General features: G+C 54.8%; 2 pseudogenes; both read right to left on the reverse strand.

Moving 5' to 3' along the window:
• Positions 1-14,193: 14,193 nt before the first annotated feature.
• Positions 14,194-14,976, reverse strand: LOC125918004 (oxysterol-binding protein-related protein 9-like; annotated as a pseudogene).
• Positions 14,977-15,033: 57 nt separating this feature from the next.
• Positions 15,034-16,133, reverse strand: LOC125918005 (oxysterol-binding protein-related protein 9-like; annotated as a pseudogene).
• Positions 16,134-16,345: the final 212 nt, after the last annotated feature.

The raw sequence follows: 16,345 nt of genomic DNA on the forward strand, positions 1-16,345 counted from the left end.
AGCCTCACTGGATTCTTTGGCTTCTCCCCCAAGCAAGTCCCGGCTGGGTTCCCGCCATAGGAGCAGACTCGGGCCCAGGTGCAGCCTCCTGCTCCTTCCTGGGCCCGACAGCAGGGCCACTTAGGTGCCAGCGGGTAGCGGGGCTTTCGGGAAATTCCTGTTTCTCCGCGCTAGTGGCTGTTCTCACAACTCACCACCAGGATTCACCTGTTCATCTTTACACCAACACAGTGGTAAAATTTAGCTTTTCATATTTGTTTATGGAGGCAGAGGCCCATGAACGCAAAAGAGCCCAGGGTCCATGAAAGTGAAAACATGGCCTTGCCCCCCACCACGGCCGCCCCCCACCACTACGGCTAGACAGCAGTGCGCAGGGCAGGGACAGAGATGAGCACACTCCCGCCAGGCTCAGACTGACCCTTCTAACGAGTAAAGCATATTCCCAGGCTGAGCTGTGTCCCCAGCCCTCTCCTTCACAATGAGTCCTCAATCCCTCTCACTTGCCCTTGCCAAGCCACACCTGGCTGGGGTGCCACTACACAGGCTTAGCTGTCCCTTCCCCCTCCCCTGACAGTGCATGGGCTTGCATCCTCAAATGTGGGTGCACGTGCGTGCGCACACACACACACACACACACACACACACAGCATGTGCTTGCACACACGTGTACATACGCACGGGCAATGCACACGTACACACCAGCATATACATCGGTTGCACGCACATGTGTATACACATATGCAAACACGTGTGCATACTCAAACCCACGCAAGTGCATGCACGACCTCACATGTGCACAGGCTTGTAAATACACAGAGCAGAAATACACATGGTGGCCATGAACCTTGCACCTCCTAAACCCTCTGCTGTGTATCCTGCGGCCTCTGCTGCCTGTACCCTGAACCCTGGAGACTGCATGGTCTCTCTGGCACCTTCGAGCGCTCATAGCTGTTACCACCTGTGCTGTTCATAATCCAGGGGCCTCTCTCAACTCATCTCCTTATCGGGGAGCTGACTTTAGATGGTGGAGAGGAGGAGGTGTAAGCAAGAGGAATGCAGTGGTAGGCATTTCTGTAACTGCATGGCTCCAAGGTTCCTCTCTTGGGAATACACTATGTGTGTCCTAGTCTCTTCATTTCCAGCCAGGACCCCCTACCCTGGAGGGGGGGGGGGGACGGGGACTGGATCTGACCCAGCTCTCTGCTCATAGCCAGATGGGGAGCAGGCTCGGTATACAGAGAAGCTCACGAAAGTTTTCAACGGTGAAGAGAGCCAGCCATCTGCCAGCCCACCAGCCAGTGTCAGGAGGGGTGTGCTGGGCCCCCGTGGAGTGGGGATGGGCAGGTGCAATTCCGGGACCACCCTTTTCACTCTTTGGCTTCCTAGGATGTCATGATGCTGTGGGCTGGGGCCGGTAGGGGTGAGTCTAGGAAGGTAGGAGGTGCTCACCCTTGTCCCTCTCCATTGCAGACCCCTCCCTCTGTGGTCCGCTCTGGGGATTCTATTCATGTGAAGCCAACATTCCTGGAGCCCACAGGACCAGCAAGATCATCTCACACAGGCAGATCGCTGTCTTGCCTAATGAGAAAATGATCACATGGCCCCCTGCCCCGGGCCCCTGCGCCCAGCCAGGCTCTGGCTCCCCAGCCCTCAGTGTCAGCAGCCTCACCCCAACACATGCACACCTCCCGCTTGTGCTGTTGTTCTACAGGTGTGTCCATTGGGCAACTCACAGGGTCCCTGTGCCTCCCCATCCAGAGCCCCCCTGTCACCAAGGGTTGGGCACCTCTGAACGCCCAGGGTATTCGACCATTAGGATAGGAGGGCCTTCAGGTCATTAAGACCCTATTGCACAAAAGTGAACTGAGGCCATGAGCTAAAGTGGCTTCCCCAGTGTCACACGCAGTGACCCCCCCGCCCCGTCCCACCAGCAGAGCAACAGCCACCAGGGCACACAGTGGACCAGGAAGGACTTGCAGCATGAGGGAGGCAGGACTCCCCATGACACACACCCTGTTTCATCACTGCACACCTCCTCCAGGCCAACCTCACTCACTGGCAACTTTAAAGAACCAGGGCCTCAGGGGTTGGGGATACAGTGTCTGGAATTCAGGAAGTCCAGTCCCCTTATAGTGATCCTGCCTCTGCCCAGGCCAGGCCCAGGCCTAACAAAGGCTAAATATACAGTGTTGGCAGCATCCAAGGGGTGGGTGAGAGGCCTTCTCCCAAGCACTCCGTGTTCAAGAGCGAGAAGCCCTCGGAAGAGGCCATTTTTAGAGCCAGAGGCTAGGAAAGAGGCCTGGGTCAGCTGCCTGCCTGTATCTCCCACTCACCAGTCTAAGGGCAGGTGGACAGAGGAGGAGACCCAGGCCATAAGTTCTCTGGCGGTTGGGGGCCCAGACTCACAAATACAAGGCAAAGAAGAACCCAGGTGAGCTTATGAGCTGGGGGTGGGGAGTGATCAGTAAGGGTGGAAGAAATCATAGAAGCCTTCCTGGAGGAGGCATGGAATCTCAGGATCCGGAGAGATCTGAAAAGCTGCCTAAACCTGCACATCACCGACCCAGGATGCTCTTCGATATCATTTGATACCCAGAGGGTCATGATGTCCTGTGTGGGTACTTCTCCTACTCGACAGCTCATGGGAATGGTTAGAGAATTGCTCGCCAGAGGGCAGAACTGAAGGTCAGAATCAAAGAGGGCTGGTGTGAAGTGGGGTCAGGCTTGTGCAGAGGTAAATTTCTTTGGTAGAGAAGTCAGGGTAGGAAGGGGAAGAATCAATGCAGGTCTTATCTCATCTACCTTTTATATCTGTTCTAAAAGCACTTGGGGATTCCATCAGTGCTTCTCAGACTATACTGCAAACGTGAGTCCCCTGGAGGGCTTATTAAAACACTGCTCCTGATTCAGTAGGTCCGGGTGGGGCCCCAAGGTTTTGCAGCTCTAACAATCTCCCAGTCGACACTAATGCTCTCTGGTCTCAGGACTTTGAGCAGCAAGTGTCTGAATTACAAAACAAGACAAAACTCCGGATCACAGTCTAGTTAAAATAAAAACACAGAGAGGCAGGAAGCTTCTTGTGACACCAGAGAGAGATTACAATGGAGCATCACTTTCCCTCTGAGCTTCCCGGAAGCCATCGCAAGAAAGGAAGACATGTTTACCAATGCTTCCTCTATGGTAATAGAGACGGCCGCCTGTGCTAGGGAGGAAGTTTCTCCCCAGATTCTGGCTGCTCAAGGAACTGATCGAGGAGACCTTATTATCAGGAGATTTGAGGAGCAGGCAGAGGCTGTGCTTTAGAGGCATTGTGGGACTTTCTGTGACAAGGGCTGAGCCTGGGCACCTCAGTGGGGTGCAGCATCCTGATGGAGAGTCACAGTGCAGATAACATGATGCCCCTTGGTGCCCGGCCTGGGCCAGCGCCACGGTCAATGCCCATAGGTGACCATCCTTCCACCACTCAGCGGCTCAGCCCCGAGCTGGCTCAAGTGGAGAGAAACTCACAACCCTGATGCTCCACCATGCAGCCCTGGGTGTGTGAGGCAGGGTAGCCGAGGCCCAGGCCTGAGGCTCAGGAAGGGGTGAGGTGGATTTGTGGGCAGCGGGAGATCCCCACCTCTTCCCAATAATCAGGAAAGGCTTCCTAGAAGAGGGGACATGGCAGACAGATTTGTTTATGCAAAGGAAGGGAGGTGGTTTGGGAAGAGGAAAGGCCCAAGCAGGAAGATGGATGGATGAGTGGGCTTCTAGCCATGGCAGGGGTGGGGCGGTTCCCTCGCTGCCCCTCTCTCCAGGGCTGACTGAGACCCTCAGAGAGGGGCTGCTGGAAGAGGGATGGTGTGCTCTGTGAGTCTGTCTGGGCTTCAGAGCCTGAATCTCTGCTTTCCCTCCAGGTCAGCACAGGGAAGGAGGCCTGAGCCCCGCCTGCCTCAGGTGCACCTGGCTGGGGGTGCAGGGGCTCTGCCTTCGGAGAGCTCCTGGCCCAGACCGGTGTGGTGGGGGGGGGGGGAGCTGGGGCTGAACGAGGAGCTTGAACAATTAGGCCTCTGAACGTGACTGTGGGCACAGCCATGGATGGGACACAGGAGATGACAGACTTTGTCAGCCTTGTGCCACATGGCCTTGGGAGGTGACCGCCCCAGCCAGAGGTTCTTAAGCAGCTGTGTTCCTATGAAAGGCCAACCTGAACAGTCATCTCAGCCTAAGGGGGTGTCAAGGAGAGCACAGCTGAGTCACAAGGTGCTAGGTTCTCAGCTTTCCTTGGTGGTGACCAAGCTAGGTTCTCAGCTTTCCTTCCCGGGGTGACCAAGGATATACCTCTCTCTTCCCAGACTCCTTTGTGATGAAGGGGACGTGCATAATCCTGATGACTTTCCAGAAAAGGAAATGGAAAATCTTTAGACAAATAAACCCAAGGTGTGTCTGTGTTAGTGGGGAAGAAGGAAAAAAAGTGCTTGGCATTTTCTATGGTTGCCAAAGCCATCGGGGCTGGGGGACGACAGGAAGTGGGGTTTGAAGGAGACTCTGAAGCTGGATGCCTGCTCCCACCTTGGCTGGCCGGGCTTCCTCTGAGCAGGGCCAAGCAGGGGGCCTGGCCCATCCTTTTCTCTGGGCCACTGACAGGGAGTCATCTGAATCAAAGGGAAGACTGGGCTCCCATAATGGCTTGCAGGTATAGAAACTAGGGTGCTCACAGACATTTCCAGAGGCCCTGAAGTCTCAGGCCTGGGCTGCTGACTGGGGAAAATAATCAAGGAAGACAGGAGATGAGGGATTCCAGGAAGTGTCTCGCTCCTCCCCCACCCCTCTGCTTGGTGGCCTTCCAGGAGGCAGGGGAGCAAGTAAGAACTTGACATCTGCCATCTATTAGCCTGGAGGCCCTGAGCGAGTACCTTGGCTCTCTGAGACTCAGTTTCCCCACCTGAAAGTGAGAGGTTTGAGAGAGGGGCCCTGCAGGTGCTGCACACAGTGCCTGCCACTGGTGCCCTCGTCTCAGTCTCAGGAGTGGTCACTGCTTTGCAGAGCCACCTCGTCTGATGACCTCATTTTACAGAAGTGGAGAGGGAGGGCCATATGGGGTGACTGGAGAGGGGAGCACATATTCAGTTAGCCCAGAAGCTCCTATGGGGCCATGAGAGCTGGAGAAAGGAGAGGAAGGATTGACATTTGGGGAAGGGGGTCAGGGAAGAGGGGCTGACCTCCAGGGATGGAGTGGCCTCACCGTGTCACCCCATCCCACATGGTCACACTTCTTGTCTCTCCGTGACCTAGATCCACCCGGATTCCTGCATCCTCCCATCCAGCTCCCAGTCAAAGAGCCAACATCTGCTGGGTGCAGACTGGGAACCAAGGCCAGTTGCAAGCACTGTGCCCTTACTCCCATCCCAACCTTAAGAGGTACAGGATGTTATTATTCTCATTTCACAGGGAGGGAAACTGAGGCCCAGAGAGGTTTTTGGTTTGTTGGTTTGTTTCATCTTTTTATTCTGTTTTGCAACTCAGGTGACACAACCGAGAAGTTAGAGCTAAGATCTAAACCCGGGTCATCAAAGTCCAGGTCCCAGTTTATAACGCTCCCCACCCCCCCGGCAGGCTGTGCAGTCCCGTCTTGGTACACAGCCCCCCGTGGGTGCAGCAAGGACCCCCTCCCCCAACCCAGAGGGAACACGGCAGACAAGAGCTTGGCCTTCTGACCCATAGGTTCCAGAGAGCCAGGGCCCAAACGACAGTGCATGTGAAGGAAGCAGGAGCCTCAGACCAGAGACTGGGACTGTGCTTTCCTGCCTGAGAGCTTCCTGGTCCTCAGGAGAGGAGCAGTTTCCATAATGCCCACTAACACCCCAAATGGCCAAGCTGGGGGTCCCAGGCTCTGAGAACACAGTTGGGGCAGCCCACGTGGCAGATGCCCTCCCCACGGAGGGACTGGGAGCCATCCTGCCAGCCTGGCTGTCGTCCATGTGTACTTGGAGGTGGCCAGGCCCAAGGGAGCCAGCCGGTCCCGTCCAGCTGGCCCAAGGTCACCAACAGCTTCGAAAACAATGGGCAGTGGGTCCAGCCGTAGCCGGGTCCAGAACAAAGGCCTGGGCACTTCCTCACATTGAGGCCCCCTCCTTCATGGTTTGCCAAGACAGGAGACGGAGGAAGCCTTCATCGGGAGGTAGGGATGTTTTGCAAAGACCATTCCCAGGAGAGTTACGGCCACCAGTGCCAACAGGGGAGCACACAGAAGCAACGGCTGCTCAAGGCCAAAGTCTGCCTGCCAGGAAGCAGGGGAGAGAGGGGCCTTGACTCCAAGCCCATGGGCCCCCTCCCCCCACCTCACCCCCTAGGCTGAACCATTAAAATGCAAGGTGTCTCCCACTGCTGCTCCTCTCTGGGGCCCTAGCTCAGAGGCTGGCGTCTGCCCTCTGGCCCACCCCGCACGCTGCTGCAGCACGGTCTTCTAAAGCAGCGTGGAGCCACCGCTGCCCTGCTCCGAGACCCCCCACGGCTTCCCAGGGCTCAGGAGGCAGCGCCACCCCCTTTGCCGGACACACAAGCTCTTCAGCTCTAACATTCCTTATCTTCCCGCCGCCCCAGATGCCCCAGCCCCTCCCTTCCTCCTGGCAGCCCTGACCCTGCCCATCCGGGCTGGGGTACCTCTGCCCCTCCTCCTCCCCTATTTTCCTTCAGGCCCGCCTTCAATTCTCCCCCTCCAAGAAGCCTCACTGACTGCTCCGGCCTATACAAGTTTCCCTCTTCTAAGCCCTATGCCCCCAATAAAATCCAAGAAGGATCTGAGCCCGGGACTTGGGAATCAAGTCAGGAAATCAATCGGTAACAAAACAATCCTTCCTGAGAGTAAGGTTCCCATACACAGCACAGTCTGTTTACACAACTGTCCTGGCGTGATTATTAATAACACTCCCTCAGGCCCGGTCCCCGTGCCGGGGCAGAGCCCAGAGACGGTGCTGACAACCGGTGTCTATAGTGCCCTGAGAGTATTCACGCTGGGCACCCAGGCAGGACACAAGGAGGTGGGTGCTATCATGGAGGTGAGCCCCATTCCACAGGGAGGCAGGGCTTTTCCTGAACCTCCCAGATGCCGAGAGGCCTTAAAACAGAAAATGCCAGATAAGCACCCAGGATTGCCCTTATCAAGGGCCACAGGAAAGGCGCAGGGTTTAATCTCAAAACCACACCCGGAATCAACGGTTTAAAGACCTCAGGCAGTAAGTACCTCTCCACCCCAACACCCAGTGACTGGGGCTTTATGCCTGGAGGCGGGATGGGGGAGGGGCGCAGGGGTGGGTGATGGAGGGGCTTCTCCAAAGATGGGGAATGATCTTTGGGCTTCATCCCCCAGGATGAGACAGGTACACGAGGAGCGGGAAAGAAGGAACACCAGGAGCCTCAGGCCCAAGGGCGAGGAAACAGGGTGGTGTAGAGGGTGTGTGTGTGTGTGTGTGTGTGCATGCGTGCATGCATATACACTTGTCGGGTAACGAGAGAAACCTGTAGCTGGGATCTGGGCTGTGAGAGAGGTGCTGATTGAGGGCCCTCGGAGGGTGGGTCCTGCACTTTCAGTTAGGTAATCCCAAAGGGCTTCCTAGAAGAGGGGCCTTGGAGACAGGCTTTGAGGGTCAGGTCAGATTTGGCAGATGGTCATGGGGAGCCAGAGGGCAGGGACCCAGGTGCAGTAAAGAGCACTGGCAAACGCTGCAGGCGGCAAGGGGCTTCAAGCAGCTGCTATGGTTGGGGGTGCAAGGAGTGTGGAGCTGGGAGTAAGGTGAGGAGGCAGACAGGCAGGTTGGAATCATCCCCTTAGACTTCCCATCACATGTATTCCCTTGAGCCCAAAGGCCGTCCGGTGTTCTGGTCTCCAAGAGACCCTTCCATGAAGGAGAAATGTCCCAGCAGGGGTCTTCATGAACAATTCCTATCTGGCCTCAGTTTCCCCATCCGTGAACAGAAGGCCTTCGATGATTTCCCAGACAACAGGATATAGCATAGGTATCTCCCGGGAATGTGGACAGAACAGTAGATGAAGCACTTAAACGCCAAGACAGCAGGAAAGGCCAAGGGCGGGCGGCTGTGAGCACCGAGCCCCTGACCAGCGTGGGGCTCTGATTCCTCTCTTGCGCAGAGGTCTGCTGTGAAGCACATCCCCGAGCAACATGCCGAAACTGGCAGTGCGCCACACTGACCCATGGGCAGCCTGCCCGCCCACTCTCCCACCCACCTGCCAACCACCCCTCGTCCTGCGTTAAGCAATCTCTATTATCGCAAATGCCTGACATTTTTGCCTGGTAATTACAGCTCCCACAGCCCCAGGAGGATTAGGGCACGATTAGGGAGTAGGGAGGACTCTGGCAGATGGGGAGAAATACCTGTAAATAGACTTGGCAGCCTGATTGCCTCCTGCAAGTTTAGGCTCCCGGAAGGGCTCAGTGGCCAGTGAGGATCATCCTGGGGCCTTGGAAAGCAAAGGCCATCAGCGTCTGTCACCCCCATCATCTCCTGGCCTCCCCACTCATACTGCCTTTCCTGGGCAGCATGTGCCCCTCAATGTGCCCCCTGCCTCTGCCCCACACTCACTCCCCCATCAGGGAGAGAGATCTCAAGTAGAGCTCTGAGCAAACCTTGTCTCCTAGGAACAGGTCCCAGCCCTGGGCCTGCCATCTGAGGCCTTCCCCCACTCTGTCCCTCCTCTGATTCTCTGGGACTCCCACTCTGGGGTCACCTCAATGAGGCCCACAGACCTCATGGACTTTCAGGGTCTCTCACCAGCCTTTCACCTTGAATGATCTGCCATCCAACTCTCCACTTGTCAAAACCGTGCCCATCCATCAAGACTTAGGTAAGATGCTGCCACCGCCGAGGAGCCCTCCAGTCCCCTCTGGAAATATTAAGAGCAAACACTTTGCAGGTCCTTGTGACGTGCCAGGCCCTACTCACTGTGCATTGACACACTGAATCCTCAGTACAGCCCTGGCCGGGTGCTAATTTTACAGACGAGGAAACTGAGGCCCAAAGAGCTTAGGTCAGGGGCTCACAGTTGCACAGGCAGGAAGCAGAGGGGACCCCTGGTCCTGATGCTGCTTGTCCTTGGACAACACTTCTCCCGCACGTCCCTTCAGTACAGCCTCGTTATGGGGCCAACTTTTGCGTCATCACACCCTCAGCCCCACAAAATCACAAGTTCTAGAGTACAGCTCTCTCTAACTGTAACCCGAGTCATCTGGTGGCTTTATTAGAATGCAGATTCCGATTCAGGAGGTGGTGGGTGGAGCCTGAGAGTCTGCCTGTCTAGGAAGTGCTCCAGTGTTGTTGGTGCTCCTAGTCTAAGGACCACACGTTGAGTAGCAAGACTAGAGCCTACACTAGGGCAGACAAGTCTTCCCCTTGCCATTGTTGGCTTAGTAGAGCCACGGGACTGTGGGAGCCTAAGACTGGTCCTTCACCATCCGTGGCCCTCCCAGGAGGGTGGGCCCCCTGTCGGTGCTCGCGACGGGCTGGGCCCCCACTGCTAACTTCCTTCTGCTCAGAAAAAAGCAGTGGGCTGGGGTCTGGATGCACCCCTGCCTTAGGATATCCCCCAGCACCCCTCCAAGCCTTGGCCCAGCTCTGAGCCCCCAAGGAATGCTTGCAGTTCTTCTGGAAACTACTCTTCTTACCTGTGCTGCTGCCACAAAGCACCTACAGAGACAGCAGGTCTCTGCTCGGCCAACACATCCTGTCCTCTGGCCACGGAAGAAGGTGAAGAAAGCACTTGGCAGTGGAAGAGGCCAGTAACTACTGATGACTTCTTTGGAGAGAGGCGTCAGTGTGCCAGGATCCCTTCCCCCAGCCATGGGGCACGGAGGCCTGCATCTCCTCTCCTAAAGCCAAGTGGGGGAGGCTTCCAGAAAGCTGCTTGAAAGCTTGCTGTGTGTGCCCACAGTGTGGGATGGTCCCCGACTCCCACCTAAGGATGGGAGACATTGTTGTTCCCTATGGGAGGCTGAGCAGAGAGACAGGCTGAGGTGGGAAAGGTCTGACCTCCAGAGCTGGGTAGGCCTTGCATGGTTCAGACGTGGATCCTGCAGAAGGAAGACTCCGGTCTTCTTAAGAGAGGAAGGAGGAGGTTGACTTCACCAGAAGCTGGGTGGGACCAGGTACCAAGAGCTGTCGTAAGCAGCAGCTGGAGCATGAATCACCTGACTCAGGAGAGGTCGCTAGTGACCGGAGCCCCAAAGAAGCAGGGGGCAGAGGAGTTTCCACTGATGGGGGAGTATGGACTTGAGCGGTCATGAGATGGCCCTTACTGCTCACACAACTGGGAGGGCAGTACAACTGGCCGGCTCTTTCCCCCAGAGACCAAGAATTCACACCTCACTGAGGTCAGCTTGCTCACTGACCTGGCGGGGCCCGGCCCCCCCTGCCCTGTGCACCTGGGGCACAGATGGGGCAGCCACGCCCAGCCCTGCCCTTGAGTGGGGTGGGAAGCCACCCAACTCTAGAACTCTCAACATTTTCTGCAGAATTCAGGAGGGTGTTAGTCCAAGTTCAAGGGTATAAGAAAGGCTAAAGATGCTCTTCCCAGAAAGTTACACATACATACGTGAACACAAAGATTTTAATAGAATTTGGGAAGGAGACTGTGGACCCGCTGAAGCCTGCCCACAGTCTCCGTAGAAAACCATGCACCTTGGGTGGAGAACACCCGCCTGCAAGGAGGCACGGGCCTCTATTTCATTCTTGCAGGCTTGGTGGCAGTGCTGTGGCTCTACTCCAGGAGAGGGTGGCGCTGGGCTTTGCCCCTCTTCCATTCCAGGAAACCCCAGGCCCAGGGTGTCGCCCTGCGCATGTACCTGCATCTTGGCTTCTAGAAGAGTGTTTTCATAATTTGTTGGGACTGGGTTTTTCAAGCAACGCTGGGAATATTTTGATTTGTCCAGCCCTGCCAATGGGACCCCGGTCAGGAGGTTAAGTGAGTTTCATTGCAAAGACACACTTTTCCTTCCCGGGTTGATAAACAAGCCTGCTGCAGGGAAACCGACTTCCTCCACTGGCGCTCAGCTGGAGCAGCCTGTCCCTGGCCAAGGAAAACAAATGCATAAACATTTCGGGGACATATAGGAAGCATTTCTGCTGGACGCCTGCTGCGAATGGCCGCTGGAGTTTACACAGCAAACCCCAGTGGGGCCTCCGCACAGCCTGGACAAGGCACTCCCTGCCTCGCACTTCCCTCCCGGCTCCTCCCAGCTTCTCCCCAAAGACCCACAATACGATAATACAATACAACAATCCGGCCATGGCTCGTGCCCAGCCCACAAGAGTGCAAAACAGGCCCTTGAGCTGTCACCTCCATACGCCTGGCACTTAAAGAGAAAGGGGTCTCCTTTCAGCCGGCACTGCAGAGAGAACACAGTCCCTGAGCTGCTGTGTCCCGAGCCCAAGAGGAGGCACACAAGAGGCTGGGGACCAGCTGCCGTCCAGTGTCCAGGACTCTCCCAGGCCTCTCCCTGGGCCAGGGCGACACAGGAGGAGTTCACACCCTGATCCTTCTGTGCAAACACCCACCTCTGCAGGGCCCATTGACAGCAATGGCCCACGCCCCTGCTGTGCGCAGCAGGGGCGGGCACTGTTGCAGGCTCTGCCCTTATGCTGCTCATGGCTTCTCACGTGGACGGACCTCGTGACAGAGGCTCCTGGAGCCCAGTGCTCTGCCTCTGCGTGCCCTTGCTCAGTCCCACTGTTAGGAGCCGTCGCGAGGGGTTCCTTGACTTTGGTTTTGGACACATCTCTCTCTCTCTCTCTCTCTCTCTCTCTCTCTCTCTCTCTCTGGTCTTCTCTCCCACCTGCCACTGCCTCTCTATACTTCTTCATATTCCCTTCTAAAGCCAGGAGGATATACATCAATGGAATCGAGGAGGCTGCAACTGTACAATTTTCCCTTTATGAATGATTGTGTTTTTCCCATTCCCACCTGTCCTACCCTTGCTCTGGGGGGGGGGGGGTCTCCACAGGCTCTGCCCACCCACATTTCCGGCAGTTCTCTTCATAAGGGGCTCTGTGGCAGCCACATGGGGGAGACTCCCCCCGCTCCCTCTGCTCATCCCCATCTTATTGCCCTCTGTGGCCAAGAGGTCCCTCCCTAGAAGGTTCTTCCCCCCATATCCACTTGGCCAGGTCCAGCCTACCCGCCAGGTCCACAGGACCATCCTCCCGGGATCTCCCAGGGATCTGGGTCTTCCCTGAGACAGGTTCCAGGGGACCTGAGTTGTTTCTGGTCAGCAGGGCTTACACTGGTGCCTTAGACCTGAGGCTGATCAGTAGAAGACAGGCTAGACCAGAAGCCCAGCCAGGGACCCTACTGGACCACCTGCCTGCACAGACCCTTTAGGTGATATCTCCAGGGCTCTGGGGCCCCTCCGCCATCACTGTTCCCACCCTAGTCATGAACCACACAGACCTCATGCTTCCTTCGCCATCACAGAACGAATGAGTCTCTCTCTGTCCTTAGCAAGGGTTTGACTTCTGCTTTATAAAAAGCCAACTACCAGAAATAATGAACCCGGGGTCCCCGGGCTGACCATATCACAGGCTTGATGAGGGGACAGGCGGCCCAACGGGGTGCAAGGGAGGGATGCAGACAAAAAGTGGCAGAGGCAGTCCAATCCTTGGCAGTCACGGCTCAGCTGAGAGGAAGCCACATAGCAGCACGCTAGGCCCTCATCACTGTCCTGGGGGCCCTTCATGGAAGGGGCAGGGAGGTTCTGGACACTTCTGGAGCATTGCTGGTCCAGACAGGAGGGACGCTCTTCTGAAGGATTGTCCCTGAGGCCTGGGGCTCAGCTGTCACCCCCAGTGATGAGTGGTGGAGCCATAGGCTTACCCACAGGAAAGGTCACAGGATGGGATCGGAGCCGTTCCAGTTCACCGATGCCCCCTTCCACCTACGCACAGAGTGACAGATACAGAGTTAGAGCTGCAGGGGCCCACAGAGGAGCTGCCTCTTGTCCTCACTCACCTGAAGTTCCTGTCTCAGGGGCTTTGAGGATCTCTGGTTCCACCCTCCCTACCTCGCCTCTCCACATTCACACACGAACCTACACACTAGGCCCTTGTGAAACACAAATACACCTCGGACCCCAGAGAGCCATGGAGAAGACAGAAGTGACAGGTCATTTGTTCATTCATTCATTCATTCATTCATCCCACAAGGGTCTACTGAGAACCTCATCCGTGCCTGGCACTGGAGGGCCCTCAGCTGATGCAAGTAGGTGATTCACATGCGCGGATCCGGCCACCTTCCAGGGGTACTGATGGTGACACTTTAAAGCACATGGGAAGACCGAGATATGGGAGAAGGCTGGAGTGTTGTCCCAGAGAAGGAGGGAGAGAGGTGGGGGCAGAGGGTGGGAAGCAGGCAAGGTGGCACACAGCACAGGACCTGAAAGCCTCGAAGGAATCTGGGCTTTGCTCTAAGAGCCACCGGAAGCCAGTAGAAGGCTGTGAGCAGCTCGGTAAAACACAGACTTGCATTTTTAAAAATTACTTCATGAAGCCTTAAGAAGCAGTGAGTACTGGGGTGCATGGGTGGCTCAGTCAGTTAAGCATCCGACTCTTGATTTTGACTCAGGTCATGATCTCCCGGTTCAGGGGTTCAAGCCCCACATCAGGCTCTGTGCTGATGATGCGGAGCCTGCTAGGGATTCTCCCTCTCCCCTTCTCTTTAACCCCTCCTCCGATCATGCATGCTTTCTCTCTCTCAAAATAAATAACAAACATTAAAAAAAAAAAAGCAGTGAGTATAATTTTACTGTAGCCCAGGGCTGGATACAATTTAATACTAGTTCAATTCCAAAATCAGAATTATTGGAGGTGAGACCACAAAACATCCCAACACTTGATTTTAATACATGGCACCCTAGTGTTCTAAAACAGTGGATGGGATATTTCTGCAAGTTCTGGCACTGGCTGTATTACACATATACATGCATCCTAAGGTTATATGAACTAAGAAGCAGGTGTTGCACACCTCAACAGCAGTCCTAGGGTGCAGACTTTGGGAACTGGGGTCTAGAAATGCTTTTCACAGTGTGGGGCTTGAGGAGAGAGCAGACATTTTCAAAACCTGAAGTTTGTCTTCCAACTGAAGTCAAAATCTTAACTGCCAACAGAGGAGGGTTTAAAAAAAAAAAAAAAAAGGAAGCTTTTCTCGCTTTAATTGTACATCTGCATTGCAAAGTCCAGTATCGCTGAGATAGGAACTACAACCAGGGAGCGAACGGGTTCTCCAGAAGGAAGCCTGTTAGACTTCCCGATCGAATGCTTAGACGCACCAAGAGGTTTCGGTAGCCGTTGGCTGTAAACCCAACCTTCTCCGCCTTCATGAATAACCCAGACTCCCTCTGAATTTCTTTCTCTTCCCTTCCTCAGGCTTCCTCTCTTTGTCCTTCTTCATGTGTGTGCCTTGCTTCGGTTGCCACATCAATGGCTCTGGTTTTTAGGTGGGGAGGGACGGCCCTCCCCAGGGAGTGGGATTACTTTCCTCTTGACTACGGGCAGCTTCTTGGTATCTGTAAGACTGGATTTTCCTCTGTTGAATATTTTGCACACTTTATACCAGCCCATTCCTCTTCAAATGGGCAAAAAGATTTGTCATGTGAAGAGAAAAAAAATCTTAGTGGTAATTCTGTGTGTCTTGTTCCCGTGGAAAGGTTTAGTGTGGGAGATATTTGCACGTCATCTGTTTTGGAATGATTACTATCCCGTTGTTCTCCCAGCTTCACCCAGCACACTGTGAGGACAGACAGAATCTGAGAATGTAGTGCTCGTCACAGTCTAGACACGAGACACAGCCCTGCCTTGTGTGGCACATGCCGGTCGATGTCCCCAGAACTTCTTATCCAGTCTATACAGGAATGCCGAATTGCATCTTTTCGTTACAATGCTTGGCATAGAAGGCTGAAATGGTGGATAATGGCAGAAAACGTGCCAAGCCATGACTGTTACACTGCTTTAGCAAACTCGTCCTTCAAAGCTAGCTCTGCGTGCTCTTCATTATTGTTGATAATGCCCTTGATGCTGAGAGAGCCCACCCAAAATGGGGTTGGCTGGCTTTTTCACAGCCAACCCTGTCCCTCCTGTATGAAAGGCAGGGAGGTGCCTCTCACCAAACGAACCGTTTCGATCCCTGGGATCCATCTGGTCACAAATGCTCAGAAGTGGGTCTGGATGTGCAAAAAAGTTTGCACACATTTCTAGACCTCTAGAAGAGGTCTTTTCTCAAGACTAATTATTGGAAGACCTACCTCAACAAGACACATTCCAAACATCACCTGTGATGACACACACAACCCTCTTGTGCTCGTCCACCGACCCTACCTCTTGCTCATCGTCAATCACGTCACGTGAATCGAAACGGTCGGTACCACTCGTTCCTTTGGCTGTGGGGGCATTCAGTGATTCTGTGGTGTCTGGGTGCTTTAGATTTTTTGAGCTGCTCTGTGTCAGCACTGGGGAAGATCCAGAGGAATCTATTAGGTGGTCTGGGGTTGAGCCACTCTGATGGACTCCATCAGCATCATAGCATCCAATCACTGCTTGAAGAAGCACTGGGACTGCATCTGGAGACTCTTCAACATGACTGGGAGAGGTCAGGCCACTCCTAGGTAGTCAGCACCCAATGCCTGTGCTGTTTGGGACTGGAGCCGATGATGCCCCAGGGTAGCCCCTATAGGTCCAGTCAGTAGCAATGATGGATGCAGCTCTCACCTGCACAACCGAGCAGGCTGCAGGGGTAAGACAGGCTGGGAAAGCTCTGTGCTGATCACAGGCTCCAAGGGACTAGGCTGACCTATTGCGCCAAGTGGGTTACGAGTACTTCAACCATCCGCAGCAACACGACTCGGGGCTTAATTGATTCTACCATGCAACTTGAGATTTCCAGTTTTCTTTCTCTGTTCATCATATTTGCAGTTTTGAAGCATGTCAGGAAAAAGCTTTTATTGTTCCATTAAGATTTATAGGTAAGCATCAGCCTCTGTAAGTTTCTTATCAAAGTCTTGGACACTAGGGACACATCCTGAATCCAGAACCCCCCATGAGGCGGCAGAAACGAGGTGTGGAGGAGAGCAATGCTCCACCCACAGCCTCACTCCAGGCAGGCATCACAGACCCAGATTGTGAAGGTAAAACTATTGCCCAGACCACAATGGTTCCTTGCCCTAGTCGTGGCAAGAATGGGCATGGAGGTGGGGGAGTCAAAAGTACACCAGACTTCTTGTATCCCTAGAAGACTTACCCTCAGCCTGGCCCCAGCAGCCCTTCTCCACAACCCTCGCCATCCCTCCCAGTCTTCACCCCTGACTCT

The sequence above is a fragment of the Panthera uncia genome, unplaced genomic scaffold, assembly GCF_023721935.1.
Source record: "Panthera uncia isolate 11264 unplaced genomic scaffold, Puncia_PCG_1.0 HiC_scaffold_364, whole genome shotgun sequence".
In the NCBI taxonomy this organism is placed as follows: domain Eukaryota; kingdom Metazoa; phylum Chordata; class Mammalia; order Carnivora; family Felidae; genus Panthera; species Panthera uncia.